The 15,404-nt window shown below is 42.6% G+C and overlaps 1 protein-coding gene across 3 annotated transcripts in view; it reads right to left on the minus strand.

The window, feature by feature from the left end:
• The window catches only part of cemip (cell migration inducing hyaluronidase 1), a 127,261-nt gene extending 115,098 nt beyond the window's left edge, over positions 1-12,163 (minus strand). Inside the window, exons 1-2 of one of the 3 annotated variants that reach the window (XM_084063822.1) lie at positions 11,347-11,563; positions 9,876-10,009 (exon numbers count right to left, since the gene is read on the minus strand). The gene's annotated coding sequence lies outside the window, so the exon portion shown is untranslated. Of the gene's footprint in view, positions 1-9,875; positions 10,010-11,346; positions 11,564-12,010 lie in introns of those variants that run through there. The other 2 variants (XM_084063821.1, XM_084063823.1) reach the window with 2 other exon arrangements.
• Between the last annotated feature and the right edge of the window lie 3,241 nt (positions 12,164-15,404).

A 15,404-nucleotide genomic window follows, 5' to 3' on the forward strand; every position in this document is an offset into this window, starting at 1 on the left:
AAATTAAAAGAAGGCAGAATGCCTGCCTTTCCACACTAACACACGCCAGCCTAACAGACAGTTATCTCGTTCAACAGCAGGGCCCTTCTCTCCTCCATGGTGGAGAGAACATTATGAAACTTACAAATGGTAAATTATTACCATTAGAGACCATTTGGGGATGTTTTCTATTCAGTGGCTGTACGGGAGAGGGTTATTGTTAACACTGATTGGTTCAGCGGAGACAAGTCAACTGGCCTCATGAAGGAATGTGATAAGTGCCCCAACACACACACACACACACACACACACACACACACACACACACACACACACACACACACACACACACACACACACACACACACACACACACACACACACACACACACACACACACACACACACACACACACACACACAGGGTCAGGGGTCAGGACAGGCCCCACAGAGACAAAGCAACGTCCATCAGATGTACGACCAAACCCTGCTCACCACCAGACAGGACTGTTGGCTTACTGCAAGCAATCTGCAGCAAACATAATCATCGTGTTCACTCAGATATGAATCTCACCGCACAACGATTGGGAGTGGCGCTGTGATTCTTGGAAGGGCTAATCCTGTTTGGTTCTCCTGTGTCAACTCTCACCACACCAGGCCTTCAGCGAGCTACTATATAAGATAAAAGTCTGAGGCAGACCAGGGATCTGCGCGGGAACAATTGGAGTGGCTGCCATGCGATGAGGGGAGAAGGTGAAACCCAGACAAGGCAGACAGAGAGAGATAAGTGAACAACAGATCGTTACAGAGAGACCTCTCATCGGAGGGAGAGCGTGGCGAAAGGTGAAGGCAGGAGCCGCACAGAGAAAAACCTCATTATCTACACCATTATTGAGAGCTATGGATTTGAGTGTTCTCTCTCTCCCTCTCTATCTCTCTCTTCCTCCTGCCTCACTTCCTCTTGCTTTTCACTTCCCTCCATCTCTGAGCCTCAGGCTCGATGTCTAGATCAGAGAATGTGGCGCAGCAGTCAGCATCCGAGTAGCGGACTAATGTGTTAATGCGCACCTATCCTTCCCTCTGCGCCACACATTAATTGGATTACATCTACACAGTAAAACCCTCAGTGTTAATTGAAAAGAGAGTGTAGGGTCCATTTGGGTCCAGTTAAATTCTCCTGCAGCAAGGATTTGACTGTGTACAAAAAATACTCATACACAAGAAAGCACATGGGTGTGAGAATGCCTTTTTGCTTTGTAGTGTGCACTGTACACAGAGACATGACGCTCCGGCTCCATTTGCTCCAGTCCAGTATTCACATACACACATGCACAAAACATCAGGATTATATAATTGATCTTGACATTGAGAGTGGGTTGCATTGAGAAAGAGCTTTCCAATTGAAAGCATTATGGGGGAAGCTTCCATTATCCTAGAGTACTTAACTGCCTTTTGAATGTGAAAATAAATACTGAAACTATGGAGGGTAAGTATGCATCAAGGAGACCTGATAAATTAAAACGGCAGGGCTATTGTCCTGAGTGGATTATTGTCAAATGTTGAACTCATCCAGCTTGTCCGGATGCTCCAATGGAAACAATGGGTCGTGTCTGCTGTGGGGAAGGCGGCAGGGGATTGTGTCCTTGATGCTGCATCATCAACTCCTACTGGTCGGTCAGGGCACCTGTTCAGCAGGGAGGGGAACTGGGGAAGAGAGCATGAACTTCTGTGCACGCTACGCTATCCTGGTGAAACTGCTCCTGGTTGTCTACACCTCCCCCACAGTGGGGGTTGGCAGCAACAGGGACTGCAGTACAGTATGGGGAATCGGCGATGACTAAATTGGGATAAACGTTGAGCCCTTCATAGGCATCGCTATCAACACATGCTAATGCATACTTAAAAAATACTGTGCCTTTTGAAGAGGAACAATTTCAGGTATGAGTGCTGAACTGTCTGTGTGTGAGTGTATTTCAGGGCAGGGATGCCTCTTTTCGACTGAAGTCCCGTCGACATCTAGTGAGCCACAACTCCCTGTTCACGAGCAAATAACCTTATGGAAACAAATGTGTTTTCCTTTGCTTTCTCATACATATTAATCAACACACTTTTTTGCTTCCTGTGAAACCATCTCCGTCCCATTTATCTCACCCTAGGCGGGGAATCACACACAAACACAAATACTTACAAATGCTGCACTATCTGGAGTACTGTGGTGGAGGTGGCAGGGAGCTACATGAAACATATTGCAGTGTCCTATGGAGAAGAAGGAAGGCATAGAGCTCTATGTCTCTGCAAGCGCGTCGTCTGAGCATGCAGTCATAAAACACATATTGGCCAATATACGTATAATTGGTTGCGTGCCATGTTGCGTACCAAAAATAGCAGATCTACAAGCTCACAACGTATCGTGCTGAACTTGTAGATCGGCTATGTGCAGTAAGTAAGTATAAATCGACCTTTAGAAACATGGATCTACAAGATCACAACACATTGCCGTGTGACGTGTACCTTGTAGATCGGCTATTTTCAGTATGCAACACCTGAATGCAACTAAGGGGGTGGCGGGGGAGGGGGGTGCTACTGTTGGTGGGTGCTGGGTCTTAAATAATGGATGGAAAAACCGAAGACACTGCAAGCATCCTCACGACCGTCTCAGTGTGACTCCACGCCGCCAGCCGAGAGCTGATAGGGAGATTTAATCAATTCTCGTTTCTCTCCTCCCAGAACATTAATTCAGAACACGGTGGATTGAAGTCTGTGGCCGGTGTTGTTGGTGAATATATGAGACGAGAGAGGTTCTTGGGGCAGATAGCCTTGGCCCGGACCAACACACAGACAGACGAAACAGGACAATAAGTCACATGCAGTGACAGCGGCTGGGGGGAGAAGATTGACACCCAGTAAACTGATGAAAGACAAGGTCTCTCACCACCAAACTCTCAGAGACTCACTGATGTATTATTCACCGTACACTGGGGAGAAACCCACAGCGTACACTGCTGAGCTAGCACCAATGTGTACACATAGTGCATATTCATCAATGAGGACTGTATTGAATATTCGGTGCCATGCACACACTTGTGTGTTTTGTCGACGTGTACTTTAGGGTGGTTGAAAGGTCATGGGTGGGTTAAAATCCCCCGGTTTGACTGAGGTGATGCCCAGTCACGTACACACTCAGCAAGGTCCTGAGTGTTAGCTCAAAGGTATTTACACACTGCCTTTAAACAGTATGGAAATCACAGATTTAGCTTCAAAAGGATTTTGCTTGTGTAAGAACCCTGACTCTAGCCTGACACTCAGCCTGAATTTTCATTTCGTTTCACTCCATTATTCAGTCTGAAAGCCCTCTCAGTGCAGCCGTTTTCTGAGATGGGGGCGTGGCCAAAGTTGGACTCTTTGGCGATTGGTTCATACTGGATTATCCCGATCCCGATTCTCCGTACAGATTTTCAACCGAGAAAACCCTGCCTTCGACAGCGTCACCAGACCCTGAATGCGACGCTAGCGATTCAGGGGGTGGAGCCAGGCTACCCTGACTCTACTGTAGTCAGGTTTCTTACACATAGATTTTTCAGACCACGTTTGATATGAGTACAAATAGCTAAATGTTTATTATGTAAATAAATTGTTTTCAAATGCAACATAATATTATACGTTCCATGATGTTCTGACTATGTTGGCTATGCTATTATGTTGGCAAATAATTTCAAAAAGATTGCAGCTGGACAATACACTAACACTTAAGGAGTAGTTCACCCAAAAAAGGACTTTCTATGAATTACACACCTTGAATTCATGAAGATTGTTTTGTTTTGTCGCATTCCTGAGCCAATAATTTGATGACCGGAGGAGTCTCCGGTAGGACACTCAATGGAGACTCTGCAAGTCTCCTACTCGAGACTCTGCCGGTCATCAAATTATTGGCTTAGGAATGCAACAATCTCCATGAATTCAAGGCTTCACCGGGTGTATTATTAATAGAAAATACGTCATTATTTGGGTGAACTTCTCCTGTAAGGCTGACTTATATTGACTTATATAATTGTAGATTATACAGTATAATTACTGTTGTTATCTCTCATTAGGAACTACATTTACCATATCATTTCTTCAGCTACTTTCAAAGGGAAGCTAAATGATAGTGTGGAAAGCCTGGTGACACAAGGTCAAAAAATAATAGTAGTAGATTGGAATGTAAGAGGGAGGCGACAATAATCTCTGCTCAATTTTTAATTTTTTTAATTACAGAATCCTGTATGATGTCCATCATACAGGATTAATGTAAAAAATAAACTGTATATATTTTAGTTGACACTACAATACTCATTGCTAAGTAAATTTTGCAGATCATTATCCCCATCTGCTCCAGCCTGTTTTTATGCTAATGCAGTACCAATTGATGGTTTCTGGACAATATTTGTCATTGTTTTGGGTTGTTAATTGATTTCCAATAATAAACAAACACACTTTTGTATGAAGCTTGCATATGTTTCCACTCCCATGTTAATAAACGTATAAAAGACTTGAAAAGTATCCCTCTAAGGTACATTGTGAACAGAATAGATAAAATACTGATGACTCATTTGCGGTTAATCATGCGATTAATCGTGATTACATTTTTTTTTACGTTTGACAGCACTAAAAATAAAAATAAAACTCGTAATAACTGTGTGACAAATAATTATAAATAAAGTCACTCCTATACAGAAAAATGACGATGTTCCACTGTCAAACATCTCTGCACAGGGTGGACATGAACTAACTGGTGCAGTGATGCTACTCTCTCCTATACTCGTATTATTTCTCCTTAACATATTTCATTGGTTCAACCCATGTTTTTGTTGTGTCTTTTGAGTTGAAAACTAAAAGAAAGTGAACTAATTGAAATTTCATGCCATCTGTGCAGCCTTATTTATTCACTGTGTCAATGGGAACGACAAGGAATGCAGCCATAAATGTATGGTTTCCTTATGCAGAAAAGACTGTTTACTTCTCCAATCACTACATAACTCATAAATGTTCAGACAAGCTTAATATTTGATTATTTGTGATGCTATGTATCATATATATTGATACATTTTCTTTCAAACTAATTTGGTCATGGTTGTCTGGATTTAGAAGTCAGCAGCTACCTTAAAGGCATAGTATGTAGCTTTGCCCTGTGTTTATATAACAAAACAATATATATATATTTTTTTTTTTTACCAATCACTTCCCTCCATACCAGCAGTTATCAGCCACTGGAGTAGTGTGGTTGTGTTGCAGAAACCTGCAGAAACATATTGCCCTTTCACTGTACTTTGGTGTTTTCACTGTTTGTTTTGGGCAACCAGGTAATATATATATATATATATATATATATATATATATATATATATATATATATATATATATATATATATATATATATATATATATATATATAAAAATATAAAAAATATATAAAGTTACTTACTATGCCTTCAAGGCAACTGTTGCAGGGCTGTGGTATACAGGTGCAGAGGAAGCTCTGTGTAGGAGTGTGCATTTCAGCTCACGCCTAATACTTGCATTGCTTTCGACAACATCAAGCTCGCTCTGACCTGCGCTCTCTCACACAGTGGTAAACTTTTTGGCTGCACTGGCTGCCTGCTCGAAACACTGTTTGCAACTTTGCATCATCAATTTTTTATTTTTTTATTTTATATTTTAGTATCAACACTCATGCCATAAACAACTGTTTGTAAGAAATCTATATTGTTGGGTGAATATCTCACAAAAAGGACAGGACATAGGTGTCATGTGTTTCAAAAATGTTCAAGTGTTAAAAAACGTTCCAAATTTGTAAAAATAGCCGTTGTGATCTTGTACATCAACTATTTTTGCTATTCCAAAGTTTTTGATAAAATAGGGCTTAAGTGGTCAAACTAAAACTGCATTACTTCTGTGCAAAAGCCCTACCAATTCTACCTATCAATAGCTGTATCAATCTATAAAACATTTGTTTCACCACCGAACACAGAGAAATCACAAACATGCCAACATTTAGCATTCCAGCAATCTAATCGTCCTTCCCCACCCCCACAAGGGACAATCTTCTTTCCCATCCCGACACCAATTCTACCTATCAATAGCTGTATCAATCTATAAAACATTTGTTTCACCACCGAACACAGAGAAATCACAAACATGCCAACATTTAGCATTCCAGCAATCTAATCGTCCTTCCCCACCCCCACAAGGGACAATCTTCTTTCCCATCCCGACGCCCTCTCTCATTCTCTCCTATCTGGCTGATGGCTTGTACCGGCTTATGGTCAACGGCAGCCAATGATGGCACCGGGGCCAGTGACAGCTGTCAGCAGCACTGACAAACCTGCAGCCACTCGACACACCATTATTTTAGAGCCCATGCAGAGAAATGATTCTGTCAATCCTAACCCTCCCCAAGTCATTACAGCTCATATGCAAAGACACAAACCACAGGTGCACACAGATACACATAAACACACCCACCCACGCAAGCGCACACACGCAAGCGTGCACACACACACACACACACACACACACACACACACACACACACACACACACACACACACACACACACACACACACACACACACACACACACACACACACACACACACACACACACACACACACACACACACACACACACACACACACACACACGTTGAGACAAACTGCTTCCTCCTGGCGAGGCTGTAAAATGGATATGTGACGACTACTGTTGGCAGATGCTCACTACCAGAGGATACCGCATAACGCTGGTGATTAGGTCATAAACAAATACATCAGCAGCTACCTTGAAGGCAGCAGTATAAATGGAGCCTCTTGAGGTAGCTCTGTCTCTATTATGCTGCATTTCACTCTCCGACTCAACTCAAACTCAACTAAAACATTTTTTTATAGAGCACATTTAAAATGACTGAAGCCAACCAAAGTCCTATAAAGACCAAAAGAACAACAAAAACAGCACAATAAAACACAACAAAGTCAAATACAAATAGAATACAAATAAGACATAGCAAAAAACAGCACACAACAGAAACAGTAGGGCAAGGTCTAGGGTCCTAGGGTGCCAGTCTCAGATTTAATAACACAGTGATGAGGAAATGTGGTAGAATTGCATATTATTTTGTTATTATGTTTAAAAATGTTCCTTTTGTTTAATATACGTAGCCTAATGCAAGTGTTCCCAGTCAAACGCAACATCTCCCTTCCATGTGTATAATGAGGCTAGCCTGTCCAAACAGATATTCTGGCTCTTGTAGGCATGGCTTGTCAAACAAGCACTGGTAAGTTCTGTGTGCATGCATACACATGTGTGAACATCTATATCTATCTATCTATCAATCTATATGTGCATGATAAGCCATCAATTATATGGGGTCAGTACCGTGGGATCATGTCGATAGTTTGCAGAAGTGCACGTGTTCTTAATCTCTGTCGACATTTACATGCCAGTTGTGATTCTGCTTAAAGGCTACTAATCACATCTGATGCATTCTTGGCCCTGTCGCGTGCAGCCCTTACAGCAGCAGATATATGAAGATACAAAACACCAGAAAAACAATGTTTGCCTTTAGGAATGCATTCCAGAGCTGCTTATAGTAATATGCCTATATTCAAAATAAGTGCTGTGTGTTGCTGTGGATATGAGGGAAGTGAACAAAGAACCAAATCCAGCCGTCTGTTTGAAGATATCTCCCGTTGGGTTTTTGAACGTGTAAACTCTCTAAAGCCCAATTTATACTTCTTTGTAAGACAGTGTCTTATGCCGAAGATAGCAGATCAATAAGATCAGCTATTTCTGGTGTGCGACAGCGCCGTACAACGGAGTGTGCATCACTGCCTGACGAGCCCACGCTGCACAAGCAGCACGACCATCCAACACCTGCCTACCTCGGGACTTTGATCTAAATTGGATCCTTAGGGGTCCACTGAAATGCAGTCTGCAAAATATGGCTGCCAAGTGCTTTTACTGCCAACTGTAAGCGTCCCACTCGTTACTCTGTCCGTGAATTCTTGGACGTAAAGTCAACTGAAAGCAACGTGGCAGAAAGACGGACAGACAGACGGGGAGAGCGGAAGCCTGTCTCTCTGCATTCAGTCAGATGAGAGAGACAGCCCTGTCAATGCCCAGAATAGCGCGCGCGCGCGCACGCACGCACACACACACACACACACACACACACACACACACACACACACACACACACACACACACACACACACACACACACACACACACACACACACACACACACACACACACACACACACACACACACACACACACACACACACACACACACACACACACACAACTGCCAGCGGCAGGAGAGTGTCAAATGCCAAGGGAATGCCTGCTATCAATTTACACCCAGTTATCCCTTCACTCAAGCCACACTGCTTTTTTATTTCATTAATTAAAAACATGGATTTGGAGCAGAGAGAGACAGGGGGAGAGAGAGAGAGAGGGAGAGAGAGAGAGAGAGAGAGACACACACACACACACAGAGAGAGACAGAGAGTGTGTGTGTGTGTGTGTGTGTGTGTGTGTGTGTGTGTGTGTGTGTGTGTGTGTGTGTGTGTGTGTGTGTGTGTGTGTGTGTGTGTGTGTGTGTGTGTGTGTGTGTGTGTGTGTGTGTGTTGTGGAAGAGGGGTGACCTAGCTTCTGCTGGGGGTTACAGTACAAGCAGTGAAAACAACTGCTCTAAACAATTTCACAGCCCATTAGGTGGCTGATGGATAGGCGAAAACTACTGGTTTCTACTCTCCTCCAAATATGACGAGCTATTATTTTCCAAAGTAGACTGGGGAGAGAGCAAGTATGCACGGCACAGCCAGAAAACTTGTGTAGACAGCCAGACAGACAACTTGCACGCGCTCGCAAACGCACACACACACACACACACACACACACACACACACACACACACACACACAAACACACACACGCGCGCGCGCGCACACACACATGTTGTGGCAGGGTTTGACAGAGGGAGGGACAAGAAAGAGAGAGATAGCGGCAAAGACAGATATAGAGGAAAAGGAAAGAGAGCGAGAGAGAGAGTTTTTCCTCTCTCCATTTAGGCTAGAGAGCTGATGGTTTCCTGAGGTAAACTGTGGCCTTTGGCTGCATGCCCAGTCATCCACGGTGGCAAAGCTCTGCCAGTGATTCCTGTGTGTGTGTGTGTGTGTGTGTGTGTGTGTGTGTGTGTGTGTGTGTGTGTGTGTGTGTGTGTGTGTGTGTGTGTGTGTGTGTGTGTGTGTGTGTGTGTGTGTGTGTGTGTGTGTGTGTGTGTGTGTGTGTGTGTGTGTGTGTGTACGTGTCCACTCCTGCCCAGCTGTTTCAAGGCCTCTTCTTGCAAAGAGAATCTCCCTCACGTAGCTAAATGTACCACAATTTCCACTGAATGCACCCTGGCCTGCACTATAGGGCTCAGTCAAGAAGAACTATTGCAGAAATAGTTGAACCCAGACCAGACCAGTTCAGACACACCAGAGCAGCTGGCCATTGATAAGCAATATGCAAAACTACACCGTAAAATCCTGAGTGTTAAATTAACTCTGAGAATATACAAATGTAACCAAATGGTTATATGTCTACACTCGCAGAGTTACAAATTAACACTGAGGATTTTACTGTTTATAAAAATAAGCAAAGTCTCCCTCGCTTATTCTCTGTCTCTCTCTCTCTCTCTCTCTCATCCAAATTTATTTGTTCTTGTTCCCCTATCTCATCTTGTTTTGCCTCACGGGTACGCATACAGTAATCTCACACGCACACACACAAACACACACAGGTAAGAATACAGATTATACAACAGCTTGTGCATTCGCAAGTCAACCGGAGATGAAAGGAGATGCTACTAACTCACCCTGTGTATTCCTCCTCCTCACCCGCTCCTCTTCTCACCTCCGGAGACGTCTCTCTCTCTCTCGCTCTCTCTCTCCTCAGTTTCTCGCCGCTTTCCCCTTGTTCTCGTCTTATGAGCAGAGCTGGTTCCTGGGGCTGTTTTAGTTTTTAGATGTCAGAGAAGCTTTATTGTCCCCAACAAGATAACACCTGCACCACCCACCCACCCCTCCCTGTCACTCACAGCCGTTGAGATTTATACAGCTTCAGGTTTAATACGCCTTCCGTTGTCGAGCATCTCTCTATGCCGTTTGTCCTCTACTGCATATCCCCTCTCCCTGTCTTTCTGTCTGTCTGTCTGTCTGTCTGTCTGTCTGTCTGTCTGTTTGACTGTCTGTCTGACGATCTGTCTGCATCTACGTCTACTGTACCTACCTGTCATCTACCTGTCTGTCAGGCTGTCTGCCTGTTTGGCTCTGTGCCTATAGCCAAGCGGTTGGTCTGCCAGCCAGGCTCTTGGCTTAAATTCCATCCCACTGTCCACTCAACTGTCTGTCTGTCTGGCTATCCGTCTTCTCTGGCTGTAGGATAGCTGGTCTTTGCATCAGGTCAGAGCCGTCATCATCACTATTATCCTCATCAACATCATCCTTCTGTTCCCACTCCTCACATAGATTGAACATGATCTTTCAGCCTTTCTATAACCTTAAAGCACACTTAACAACTTATGTCCATGTAAAAAAAAACATAATTCTGTTTTGTTTTTTTGTTTCCCCGAAAATAACCGATCTACAAAATCGTAGATCTATTTTCAATCTATACTGACATGCCCAAAATAGGGATGCCAGGGTTGAGGTGGCTATGAACATACAGTAAGATCCTCATCTCCTTCCACCTGCCTACTGTTCCTACAGTAGATTTCACTCAGTTCTATCATCATCATTACGCCTTCTGTCTTCACATTACCACTTATCTACCATTTTGTCTTCATCATATCATATATCATATCATATCATATCACAATCACATCAAATCACCATCATATCAGACTTTCTGGGGACCTCATATTGCCTGAGCTGTTTAATTAAAGGTAGTCCCCCAGCAACAACAAAGAAAGGTTAACAGTCGATTCATCAGCTAGTAAACTCACCAGTTATCAGCCTGCATAACAGATGAACTCTATTTCCATTAACCACTTAAACCCCAGCATCGGTATTGAGGGGAAAGCTTTCGCTATAAATAGCAGATCAAAGCTCACAACCCCACGCGCTGCATCGCATTGAGAGCTTGTGATCGGCTATTTTCAGCAATGCTTTCCCCACAATAACATAAAACTGAAAATACACTAGTATTAAGCCCTGAGGGACCCATATGGGGTTTAAGTGGTTAAATATAACTTGTACAAACTTATAAACATTGTTGCTATATTGCCCCTGTGAATTGCACATGCATGTACAAAGGTTCAAATTAAAAGGCAAAAATAGTTAACTAACCTGTTGATTATTGGTTGAGAGAGTACCTCCGGAGGCGCAATTTGAGGCTGAGTGCACTTGACTTGAATCTGTCCCGCGTGGCTGCAAAGTGCCGCGCACCGTGCGTTCCACACAGCGCTCATCACCACGCCGTGTGCGAACAATACTGTCTCCGGCTCATGAACCTACTCGAGATTTACGCGCTTCAAACAGACAGTGGAACGCAGCATGTCTCCCCACGTCGTAATCGATAATTAATTAGAATTTCATGTCAAGCTGCGCTCCACTGTACGGACAGATAACTGTCTTCACTTAAAGCCATGCGGAAGTCTCCGAATGGATGGATGGGCTGGAAACGAACCGCTGCCATGAGCGTTAATAGCCAACCGGTAGCCTAGTACTTACCCCAAAACAAGTATTGTGGCGGCAGCCCGGGTGTGTGCGCTACCTGGGACACTGAGACACACACACACACACACACACACACACACACACACACACACACACACACACACACACACACACACACACACACACACCCCGACACCTGGGACACTGACACACACACCGACACACCGATCCTCTCCAGCCCACCTGTAGCACTCACTGGCAAAATACGCGCGGAACGGAGCCACAGACAGGGATGGATAGATGCCTTTAAAAGCTTCCCCTACAGTGTACCAACCTGTAGCATACAGCCAGACGGGCAGTTGTTGCAGGTTTGTCTTGTTGCGTGTTAGGAGCGCAGGCTTGAGCGGAGAATGGACACTGGCTGGCCAGGAGGACCAAGCATGCATTGATGAAGCGCAGAGCCAGCCACTGATATTATATAGTCATCTCCTTCTCCTCCCAGAGCCGCTGCTCCGTCTATTTACTACAGCTGAAGGGAGAGACACGCCCACCGTGGGATGATTGGCTCCAATATATGGGAGCCTAATCTGTCTCTAGGATTCCAATAATGTGGGGAAAGGGTGGGTGGGGGGCAGTGGTGTAAAGTAACTGAGTACATTTACTCAAGTATTTAAGTAAAATGTTGAGGTATTTTTTAATTTCTTCAGTATATCCAATGTTCTATACTTTTACTTCTATTCCACTACATCTCAGAGGCAAATATTGTACTTTATACTCCACTACAATTATTTGACAGCTTTAGTTACAAGTTACTTTGCAGATTTAGATTATTTCAATACATACATTAACCTTCAGCCCTATGTATTTCGGCCATTTGAAAATAACCGATCTAAAAGCTCACAATGCGTCGTGATGCTATGCATTGTGATCTTGTAGATCTACTATTTTCTTAAGATTGTTATACATGTTTGAAATGGGACATTCCGCACAATGAGTACTTTTACTTTTGGTGCTTAAAGTATATTTTGATGGCAATACTTTTGTACTTTTACTCAAGTCAATTCTGAATAGTGGACTTTTACTTGTAACAGAGTAATTTTACATTGTGGTATTGATACTTTTACTTAAGTAAAAAAAAAAGAGTATTTTTTCCACCACTGGTGGAGGGGATCAACATTTTATGTTTAGCATATTTGTAGGTTTTGCAAACCTACAAATATGTAAAAGATATATATTAAGTTATGATATTGTCTTCTGGATTAAAGGCTTCTATGCTAGGTATAAGTGTCCTGACTCCTTCCTAATCTGAAAAAAAGGGGAGAAAAAAACAGGTGACCCCCCCTTTCTTTGCCATGGATGAAGCAGCATAATTGTCTCTAGACTCAAGATTCAGATTCCTGGCCCAGCGCCACCTCACAATAACATGTTACTTTATGATGTACCCCCAAACTGGAGCCGTTGTGAGTCTTTTTGATTGATTGATTGATTGATTGAATACTTTATTAACAGTTTGCAAAAAAAGCACAGAAAGTACAGTTCTATACAAAAGGATGCTAAAAGGATTAAACCCAAGAAAGCACTATGGCTTATTTCCATTGGGCTCCTGAGTTGGTCCATATGAAATAGCAATGTCCACACATGATTGGGTTATGTTTATTGGCATTGTGCAGGCAAATTGCAACAATGATCTCATTTCTATGAGCCTAGTAGAGCAGAGGACACACGAGGACATTAATAATAACATGCAGACGAATCAATCTCAAATTAAGTTGTGGCGATCTGATTGATGTCCCTGTTTCCACCCATAGGGGCCGCTGTTAACATGTATGGAATATAAGTGGTGAACTTGAAATGCACGATGATCTGATGAGATATCAGTGGTGGAAAGTTACATGTAGCCTACTACTCAAGTACTGTAGGCTACTTAAGTACAATTTCGAGGTACTTTGACTTTAACTTTACCATTTGAAAATAGCCGATCTACAAGCGCACAATTCGAGGCATTGTGAGCTTCTATCTGCTATTTTTCAATTTGAATATTTGGGAAATGAGACATTCTGCATAATGAGTACTTTCTACTTTTGGTACTTTAAGTACATTTTGATACCAATACTTTTGTACTTTTACTTAAGTAGGCTACATTTAGAATTCTGGACTTTTACTACATTACAGTATTGATACTTTTACTTAAGTAAAACATGAGAGTAATTTTTCCACCACTGCTAACCAGTGACTTGCTTCTAGTGTGTCACACACGTGGGTCTAATCAGTGTGTTCCACATGCCTGCCGTACAGTCAGCCTAGCCTTGTCCCCTGAGAGTGGATCTGTAGCTGTACTGGAAGTGAGAGCTGTGCCCAGTGGTATAAAGTAACTAAGTACATTTACTCAAGTACTGTACTTCAGTACAATTTTTGAGGTATTTTTTTACTTTACTGGAGTATTTCCAATTTTCAGTACTTTTACTTCAACTCCGCTAAATCAGATAAGATATAAAAAATAAAAAAAATAAGATACATTTACCACTTCAGCCCTATATACATTTTGGCCATTTGAAAATTGCAGATCTACAAACTTACATGTGTCATGTGAATCACATTATCATGACACATATACATTTGAGAACTTGTGAAATGGGACGTTGGAACTGCATGTAGCCTACTTTCTACTTTTGGCAAGTACATGTTGATACCAATACCTTTGTACTTTTACTCAAGTAAAAATGTAATTCTGGACTTTTACTTGTAACAGAGTAGCCTATTTCTACACTGCAGTACTGATACTTTTACTTAAGTAAAATGGAGTACTTTTTCCATCTCCGGAAATGAGAGCTGTGCCTCAAATAGTCAGTCAGGCCCCAATAGGGACAGAGCTGCAAGAATTATCACCGCAGTTTGGCAAGCGGCCGTGTTTACCTAATAAACCCGGACACGGTGGCGTGCTCCGAGTTAATTATAGTGTAAGAAATGCTTCGCATGTCAAGTTGATTTGCATGAAATTGGGCTCCCAGGCTGTGCCACTGACTGCCGCATCACAATGCAGCCAGAAGCACCTATTTGATGCATGTGTGTTTGTTTGTGGTCGCACCCAATCAAATTAATTGTTATCCTAATTTTTAATTTGGACTATTTGTTGTCCTGTATGCAACCGACTTGGCTCTATATACAATGAAAGCAGGGATACATACATTAGGCAACAGAGTGCAGTCCTGCGTAACAGCTGTGCAAAGTAGCCATCAACCTTTACGTCGGTTTACGATATCCTGCCTTCATTTCCTGTCATATCTAGCCTGCTGCTAGTAACAAGCGACTCTAGATGATATTTTTAATATCTGGAATTTAGAGTTGCAATACCATTACCAACCCTTGACAGCCCATACATCCAAACAGAAAAGTCATATCTGACTGTATTAAATGACAACTCACCCACATTGCAGCTGTACGGAAAGCTTGAATTATCCTCTTTCTATCTGCAAAGTTTTTGTTTCATAAAAATCCACCATATAGCTACTTTAAGTCAATAGATTCCGTGCAGGTGATTATTTTTCTAAGTGTTGGAGTTTGGAAGCGCTCGTTGGTCCTTCTAACACCTGTTTTGAGATTGCATGCAGGAGGCAACAGGATGTTGCGTAACTTGCGATTCCAAACAATAAATGTTGAATTCCGGACTTTTACTTGTAATGGAGTGTATTTCTACATTGTGATATTGATACTTTTAATTAAGTAAAAAA

The sequence above is a fragment of the Gymnoscopelus microlampas genome (assembly GCF_963454915.1).
Source record: "Gymnoscopelus microlampas genome assembly, chromosome: 1".
NCBI classification, from domain to species: Eukaryota; Metazoa; Chordata; class Actinopteri; order Myctophiformes; family Myctophidae; genus Gymnoscopelus; species Gymnoscopelus microlampas.